Source organism: Cricetulus griseus, chromosome 3 (assembly GCF_003668045.3).
Source record: "Cricetulus griseus strain 17A/GY chromosome 3, alternate assembly CriGri-PICRH-1.0, whole genome shotgun sequence".
In the NCBI taxonomy this organism is placed as follows: Eukaryota; Metazoa; Chordata; class Mammalia; order Rodentia; family Cricetidae; genus Cricetulus; species Cricetulus griseus.
Window position 1 is genome coordinate 160,530,002 of NC_048596.1, and position 8,264 is coordinate 160,538,265.

The following is an 8,264-nucleotide window of genomic DNA, read 5'->3' on the forward strand; positions in this document are numbered from 1 at the left end:
TGTTTCTGAGGAGGTAAGGGAGTACGCAAGAACCCAGGAAGCTGCTGAGCTGGCTCCAGTCTGAGCAGTAGGTTGGTGGGCAGTTTGAGTTAGGCAAGGGCTTAACATGAACCTAGTTGGAGCGTGCTTCTTTCCCCGGCCACTAGGGGCCGCTGCCCTACTGCTCTGCGGCCACCAGGTGAAGCGGCCACCCCTTCTCCCCAGGTGTGCGGGAGGCACCAGTGCCCCCAGGGCCTGGGAAGGAGGAAAGCTGAGGTAGATGAGTGGGGAGTTCCGAGGGAAGGAGACTGCGGAGCTTGTCTGAGATGGGAACTGTGAGGGGAGGGTAAGAGGGGAGAAAGGAGAGAGCCTGGAGGAGGCTACCCAGGACAGATGTCAGAGTAGGGATCTACAGAGACAGGTGAGCAGGTGGGAAGGAGGTCCTGGAGGGGTAGCCTTTAGTGCTTTCCTGGCGGTGACTTGGGTGGCCCCCTGAGATAGATGACAGTGTGCAGGGCTGTCCGGTAGTGAGCATCCCCAGGGGAGGAGATGGAGGATAGACTCTCATAGGTAGGTAGGTGTGTGTGTGTGTGTGTGCGCGCGCGCGCGCGCGCGCGCGGCGCGCGCTGCTGGCAGAAAATCTAAGTGAGCCACAGGGAGCCAAGGCATAGGTGGAAGTCAGGTAGAGACTTGGGGAGGACACTGAGGCACCCAACAACCAGTGAGTTTCCAGCTATCTCAGGCTAAGGTGATGGGGAGGCCGGACGGCTGGAGATAGAAACCTCTTCTGGTTTTGGAAGAGAAGAGTCCCACTGTAGAGGTCTGAGGGGGCTGCAAGGAAGGTATAGGCAGGCTGCGGCTGCAGTAGGAGACAGGGAGTGGTGTAGTCTAAGGCAGTATGGAAGGGCGCGCGCAACAGGACTGGAGGGGCCCTGTGTGTGCAGATAACAGAGAGGTTGGGAAAGGACACAAAAGGACATGGGTGGCTTCTGTGTACGTGGAGGCTATTGCTTCCTAATCATGCCCAGGCCCCTTGAAGGAGTTACAAAGGCAGAACTGACCCAGGAATGGAGGGGATGGAGGCCTTGGGGCGGATGGAGGCAAGGGTGGGGGGCAGTGGGGGGGATAGGGAGCAGAAGCAGGGCCGCAGGGGCTGGAGGTAGTGGGGCAGGATGGAGGGGGTCAACAGCTTGGAGAACTGAAGCCATATCTCCCTTTGAAGCCCAGTCACTATGACTCCAGCTGGATGCTAGGACATGGGCACTGCTCTGGTGAAAGAATGGGTTCTGCAAAAAGAACCCAGATGTCAGGTGGCCGTATGTGTTGTTCTTGTTGCCATAGCCGATGTCTGATTTATAGAGAGAAGATTCTGGCATGACCTATTAACCTTGCGGCCTTTGGGCAAAGCGGGACACATGATGATACAAAGCCAATCTCGGCAGGGCAGAGATGTGAGGACGATGCTCTCTGGGTGACTGTAGATCCCCCAGCAGCCCTCTTTTTTGTTTGTTTGTTTGTTTTTTGAGACAGGGTTTCTCTGTGTCGTTCCGGCTGTCCTGGAACTCACTCCGCACACCAGGCTAGCCTTGAACTCAGTCTCCCAAGCGTTGGGATTAAAGGCGAGCACCACTACCGCCCAGCTGTGCCCTCATTTCTTAAATGTGCCCCTGCATGCTCGAGCACTGTAAGTGGTTGACCACCTGGTGGCACTGTATTGGAAGGTTCTAGAAACTGGGAGGTCAGGACCAGCTTGAAAAATTAGGTCACTGAGGAATTGTGTTCAAGATTTTACCAAGTCTCCAGACCCTTGTTGTTGTTGTTTTTCTTCTGCTTCCTGTTTGCTATGATGCCTCAGGCTTTCATGCGGGCATCATGTGATGTTCTGTCTGGGAGCACGCAGCTGAGCAAACACGGAGGGAACCTTCTGAAACCCTGAGCCAAATAACTCTTTCCTCCCCTGAGTGGTTCTCTTAGGAATTTGCTCATAGTAACAACAAAATAACTATCGAAGGTACCAAGGTAGGGACCAAACTTTTAACATGTGGGCCTTGGTGGGGACTTTCATCTGTAGTTTGTACAGAACTCCCCAGCCTCAGATCTACAGAGTAAAATTGCCATCATGCAACAGTTCCACCGTGGGAGTAACTCACAGTGGGGACAAAGAACAGACGTTGGGAGGTTCCTTTCCTATGACATTTAAGGACAGGTAGCAATCTGGAGATAGTGCAGGCCTTGGGGTCCCTAAATGCAGTGCAGCACTGTGGATGCTTATGGCTGATGAAGGGTCTAGAGGGTCACTTGTCCAGTGCATTCTGGGGCAGATGCAGCATCCTTAGTTGCCACCTGCTAGATGTCAGCGGCATACTCATAGTTGTGACAAGGATCTATCAGTAGAGGCAAAAACACTCTCAGAGGAGAGCTCTTGGGAGAGTGAGACTTTGTATAGAATATTTTCTGCAACACAGACTTCTGGGCTTCGAATGGTCCCTATCTTGAGATACATGGTGGTAACAAATGTGGAATATTGGTTAAAAAAAAAAAAAGACAACTTAGAGGGACTGAGGAGATGTCTTAATTGCTAAAGTATTTGTCACATAATTGTGAGGACCTGAGCTCAGTGCCTGCACCTGTGAAAAGCTGGACAGCAGTGTGTACCTGTAACCCTAGGCATGGGGAGCAGGGACAGGAGACCACTCGTGGTTTACTGGCCTGCCAGCCTAGCCTAATGGGTGAGCTCCAGGTTCAGTAAGGGCCCCTGTCTCAAAAATTAAAGGGGAGGGCTAGCAAGATGGCTCAACAGGCACTTGCTGCCAAGCCTGACGATTTGTGTTCAGTACCCAGAACCTACATGGTAGAAGAAGAGACCAGACTCAAGAGAATTGCCCTCTGACCTCCACAGGCCATGGCACACATGCACTCTTGTGTGCATGTGCACAAACACACACGAGCAATGTAATAAATATTTTAATTAGGTTAAGTAATGTACTGAGGATAATAACATGCTATACCTACCTTTGCCGCCCCCCATGAACACATACACACAAATACACGTAGAAAAGTTAAAGACCTCTCCTCTTGTGCATCACCAGCTGAACTCATGCCTAAAGTCTACCAGTGACAAGGGCATGGCTCATTGGTAGAAAAGACAGTCCAGAGTCTACCACTGAGGGGCCGGGGCTTGGCTTGGTGGTAAAGCCTCTGTCTAGAATCCTCCAGAGAGGGACTGCAGGTGTTTGCCATTCTATAGTAGGGTATTTGCCTAAGGTCTTTGGCCCTAGGTTACATTGCCATAAAAGGGCACTCAGGACCAATGTTCCTCTATCTTGATCTGGGAGTTGTAACTCAATCAGTGGTAGAGCACTTGCCTGGTGTTATGTGGTCTTAGGTTCCATTCCCAGCATCAGAAATACAAAAACAAGAACCCAAGATACAGGTGACTCAAAACACAAGAGTCAACCTGCCACAGAGCTACCCTCAACATGCGACTAACAGGGCTGTGTGTCTGAGTCTGTGTATGAAATGTCGAGAGCAGGCAAACCTTGAAGAGGCAGAGGGGAGATCAGAGGCTGCAAGGGGTTGGAGAAAAGGGAAAACAAATGAATTTGAGGTAAAGAGAATGTTCTAGAATTAAGAGGTGATCATCACACAATTCTTGACTGTACTGAGCTGTACTTTTGCTTTCTCTTTGGTGGGGGGCTGGAACCCAGGGCTTTGGGAGGGTAAGCACCCTAATACTGAACCACAGCCTACCTAGCCTTTGACTTACATTTTTCTTAGTTTGCTTGTTTATTTTGTCCTTCATAAATGCAAAATGCATTCTGACCATTGCCCTGTCCTCCCTTATCTCCCTTCCACTCATCTGCTCTTTCTTCCCCTCCACTGCTTTGCCATGTTTATGACTTTTCATTTTGTTTTGTGAGCCACTGAATTTAACTAGGCTGGTCTCTATGACTCTGGGTTTGGTGCTACCCACTAGAACCTGATGGGCTCACCAGTTTTCTTTATTTCTTTAGGAGACAGTGTCTCATTCTGTAGAAGTCTGGCCTGGAACTATGGAACCCAGGCCATCCTCAAACTAATGGCAATCCTCCTGCCTCAGCCTTCTGAGTTCTGGGATGACAGGCAGCACATCCCATTTACTGTTAGAGCAGTGTACATAAATTAACAAACCCTGGGCATTTAATTATAGCATCAGACACAAGGTGACAGCAACGACAGTGGCATCCGTAGGCGTCAGGATGTGGCTGACTTCTTTCTTTTGTGGGAAGCTTCCAGGCACTCTGCAGCCTCACTAGCCTTCTCTCTGCTTCAGCAGATTCAGGCCTCCCCTGTTGCCCAGGCCTTTCTGCCCCCACTGGTTAGTCTGCCCTGCTGTCATTTATCCAGTTCCAGTCAGCAGCTTGAGCTAGCCTCTGACCCTCAGCCACTATCTTTCCAAGGCTAAGGGATCGATACCTAGAACCAAGAAACGTTTTTATTTGTTTTGTTTCCAGTTTGCCTGAGCCCTCCTGTCTCACAAACACCATTCTAGAGGCGTGGGGCCACCTCTCTTCTTTCAATTTCCTGTCTTTTTAGTTAATTAGTTTTGTTTTGTTTTTTTGAGACAGGATTTCTCTGTTAGCCCTGGTTGTCCTGGAACTTGTTCTGTAGACCAGGCTGACATTGAACTCAGAAATCCACCTGTTTCTGCCTCCCAGATGCTAAAATTAAAGATGTGTGCCACCATCACCCAGATCCTTTTATTATTATTTTTTAATTTTATTTCATTGCATTGGTGGTTTGCCTACATGTATATCTGTGTGAGCATGTCAGATACCTTGGAACTGGAGTTACAGACAGTTGTGAGTTGCCATATGGGTGCTAGGAATCGAACCTGGGTCCTCTGGAAGAGAAGCCAGTGCTCTTAACCACTGAGCCATCTCTCCAGCACCATATATATATATTATATATATATATATATATAATATTATATATTTATATATATATTATATTTTATATATATTAAAGTCTTCTTTATAAAGAAATTATTTTATTATTTTTTATTTCATGAGCGTTGGTGTTTTCCCCACATTTATGTCTGTGTGAGCATGTCAGATCCCTTGGAACTAGATAGTTGTAAGCTGCCACATGAGTGCTAGGAACTGAACCCTTGTCCTCTGGAAGAACAGCCAGTGCTCTTAACCACTGAGCCGTCATCTCTCCAGCCCTGCTTTTATTATTTTATAGTCATTAAATCATGGATTTCACTCTAACATTTTCATCAACACATACTTTGATCACAGTTGCCTCTCAAGTTTGGCCATTCTGGCACAGCTGCAGCCTCAGCACTTCCAATGCCAGAAGCTGAAGGGCCTCCGCAGTCCTATAGTGAGTTTGAAGCCTGGAATACATGACACTCTATGTCTCAAAAACCAATGTCCCATCACTGCTTCCCCCCACTGACCCCCTTCCTACTGCCAAAGAGCCACACACGTTTATACATACAGGTGCAAGCTAGAGTGCACGAGTGTGTGTGTGAATAAAATTAAAACGGAAAAATCAAAATAAGACTGGAAAGCATCAAATCGGGCAGTCCCAGAGGCCCTCGACATGCCGCTTGTGCGCAGGAGCACAGGGCCACAAGTCCACAGGCTCCACTGGCCTCCTTTTCAGACTCTCCGCCCTTGCAATGCTAGGAGCAAATCCATGGCTGACAGCCATTCCTCACTCTGAGCCTGGAAAGTGGGAGAGGGGTGGAGGAGTTTTTTCCATCTGCTCTTCCTGTGATGGAATGAGGTTTTCACTGCTCACAGTCACCTTTCCTCCCATCTCTTCTAGGCCAAGGGGACAAATAACATAGATTCTGGAAAATAGCTTTGTTGGCTACTCACCAGGGTGTGTTAATATGGTTCATTTTATGCCCTGGGGAAGGAAAATACTCCATGGAGCTATTGGGGATAGGGGCTCAGTGTGTGTGTGTGTGTGTATGTGTGTGTGTGTGTGTGTGTGTGGTGTGTGTGTGTGTGTGTGAGAGAGAGAGAGAGAGAGAGAGAGAGAGAGAGAGAAAGAGAGAGAGAGACAGACAGACAGACAGACAGACAGACAGAGGGAGGGAGAGAGGGAGGGAGACTGTGTGTATATACACAATGCCCTTGTCACCCCAAAGAACATTCCAGAACATCTTATTGGGATCCCAACTGACCTTTCTTTCATTTATTTATGTTTATTTATTTATTTATTTATTTATTTATTTATTTATTTATTTGGGTTTTGCGAGGCAGGGTTTCCCTGTGGCTTTGGAGGCTGTCCTGGAACTAGCTCTTGTAGACCAGGCTGGTCTTGAACTCACAGAGATCTGCCTGCCTCTGCCTCCCGAGTGCTGGGATTAAAGGCGTGCGCCACCACCACCCAGCTTGTTTTTTTATTTTTAAAATCTCTTTTTTTCCCCCGGGAAGATAAGTGTACCATAGCATCCATATGGAAGTTGGAGAGCAACTTGAAGTGGTTCTCTGCTTCTAGCATGCGAGTCCTCACCTTTTGAGTGTGGGTCCTGGGGACTGAATTCAGGATGCAGGTTGTCAGGATTGGCAGCAAGTGTCTTCACCTGCTCAGCCATTTTGCTAACTCTTGTCTGTTTGTTTGTTTGTTTAACCCTAACTAGCTTAGAACTTGCTCTGTAGGCCAGACTGGTCTTAAACTCACAGAGATCCACCTGCCTCTGTCTCTGGATTGATGAGATTTAAAGATGTGTCCCACCACATCTATCCCCTACCCCTTTTTGTTTTTTTTGTTTTGTTTTGGTTTGTTTTTTTGTTTTTTGTTTTTAAGAGGGAACCTGTTTATTTTTTATTTTTATTTTTATTTATTTATTTATTTATTTTGGTTTTTCGAGGCAGGGTTTATGTGGCTTTGGAGGATGTCCTGGAACTCACTTTTTTTTTTTTTTTTTTTTTTTTTTTTTTTTTTTGCCGCCTGTTTACTTTTTGATACAGGGCCTTGTGTGGTCCAGACTGGCTTCCAACTTACTATATAGTTGAAGATGGCCTTCAATGCCTGGCCCTCCGGCCTCCACTTCTTGAATGTTGGGGTCACAGGTGTATATTGTCACATCTGATTATGTGGTGCTACGGGTGGAACCCAGAGCTTTGTGCGTACTAGGCAGGCACTCTACCAATTGAGCCTCATCTCCAGTCCCTCCAGGCCACCTTTCTATTTAAGTATTGCCGCCCAGAGCCCTATGGAACCCATTCCCACTTGGAATGAAGGGAGTTTTGTTAGAAAACATCTGAGTCCATGTAGTGAACACCAACTAAGTATAGAGCCTGAGCTAGGCACAGGCAGTAGTCTCTCAAAGCTTTGCCCTTCCTAGATGCATATTCGCGATGGGGTGGTAAGCACCGCTGTAAGACTAGTACTGGAGAGCAGGGCTGCATCATAAGGACTACATAACCAGATCCTGACTCTAAATGAATGAATAAATAAATGCTTTATCTGAGGAGACAGCTCAGGGAGTGTTTGCTGGGGTGGCATGAGGAGCCTGAGTTTGGATCCCCAACATGGAAGTCAGGCCTGGTGGCATGTGTCTCTAACACCAGCTATGGGGGAGGTGGAGACAGGAGGATCCCTGGGATAGCTGACAGCCACTGTAACCCAATCAGGGAGCTTCAGGTTCAGTGACAGTCAGACCCTGTCCCAAAAAGCAAGGTGTGGGGCTGGTGATATGGTTCAAAGGGCAAAGTCACCTGCTGCCAAGCTTGAGTTCAACCCACGGGGCCCACACAGTGGAGAGAGCTGACTCCACACAATTGTACTTTGATTCCCATTCTCACACTCCAGCTCATGTGTCCACACAGGCACACCCCCCCCACACACACACACAACCAATAATATTCACATAAACCTAAGCAAAAACAAATAAAATGAAATATTCAGGTAGACCTTTGCACACATGTACACACACATGCATACATGAACAAATCACATACCAAAAACAATTTTAAATAAGGACCAGTGAGCTCATTAGTGAGCATTTGCCTAGCATGTACAAGGTCTTTGGCTTGCATCCAAGCTCTTCCAATGATGATGAAGATGATGGTGATACATTAGACAAAGTGTACTAAACTAAGCTGATTGGTGCTGGCCCCATGCCCTTAAGCCCAGTACTTGGGGGACAGAAACAGGCTGATCTCTGAGGTTGAGGTCAGCCTAGTCTACAGAGCGAATTCCAGGACAGCCAGGGCTACATAGAGAAACCATATTTTGGAAGAAAAAAGCCCACTAAACTGGGCTGGTGAGATGGCTCATCA